Raw genomic sequence first — 1,149 nt, forward strand, 5'->3', positions numbered from 1 at the left:
TATTTATACGAAAATGGGTACAATAAATATATGTACATCCTATACGTCTATCCATGAAAGTTTAGAGATGTTTCCATCTTCCCAAAAAGTATCATCTCAACGTTATCACAGTTTTGAAGGATGGCACCAAACTTCTCAATTCCCAGCCCTTAAAGCTTGGAACTTAAAAATTAGCCCTGATTTGCATTTATCGAAGAAAATGATTTTTTTTTCTTCTTTTTTTTTTTAAACCCCTTTTATGAATAAATCTTAAAGCACTTAGGAAGACGCATATTTTATGTAAACCACAAAGTAAACGGGAGGCGAATAATATTATTCAAACAAATAATACCAACTCTGTTTCCGCGTTAGTTTCATAACTTTTGAATTCATTTGGTCTTGAGGGGTGGTGAGGGGTCGATCAACTGTGAAAATGCAAAAACAAAAGACATTTTTCGGTCCAGAAAAAGAAAAAATGTTTACTTTATCTTATATTTATGGACCTTATTATTATGGAAAAGAGAAATAAAAAAGTGAGTTCTTTATTTTTATATTAGCAATGCAATCTAAGATCGATCTAGGGAATATCTGCTTTATTTTAATAAAAACTATTCATTCATAATTCTTAATTTTTACATAAATTCTTGTCCAGAGTTAAGTGGAGTGTCTCCTCAAATTTTGACTCAATGGTTTCCAACATATACAAATAAGCTCTTTTCTTCTGCTCGTGTTGAAAAATTTGGCCAAAAAAAAAACTATATTACGAGACTAAATTTTAAATTTTTCTGAATTCAATATCGATTACATTTAATGTGGCACCTTTTAAAAATAATGATTGATTATATTTTGTCCATTTTTTTCTTTTAGAAGAATGATCCATTTATATAGTGTTCATATAGGTCATCGTAAAGAAATTCACCTGCATTATTGTTTTCAAAATCTTTTTCTGTTAAAAATAATTATTTTTCGTATTTAATGGATACTTTAGGTTCTCTTGTACACACATCAACTGCAATACTGATTTTCCTTCTATATCCCAAAAACTCATAAGCCATTATTTGCGATATTTTAATTTTGGGAATCTTTTTTTTTCCTAGTATCTTAATAACCGTGAGATGCATTAAAAGTGCTTACATGATTTAACTTCTTGCTTCATATGATTGTCTTATA

At 28.8% G+C, this 1,149-nt stretch overlaps 1 protein-coding gene across 2 annotated transcripts in view; it reads right to left on the reverse strand.

The window, feature by feature from the left end:
• Positions 1-1,149, reverse strand: part of LOC106685006 (uncharacterized) — a 189,390-nt gene that overhangs the window by 183,383 nt on the left and 4,858 nt on the right. The gene's annotated exons all lie outside the window — the stretch shown is intronic.

This window comes from Halyomorpha halys, unplaced genomic scaffold, assembly GCF_000696795.3.
Source record: "Halyomorpha halys isolate HHAL.00 unplaced genomic scaffold, Hhal_1.1 Scaffold646.1, whole genome shotgun sequence".
Lineage (NCBI taxonomy): Eukaryota > Metazoa > Arthropoda > Insecta > Hemiptera > Pentatomidae > Halyomorpha > Halyomorpha halys.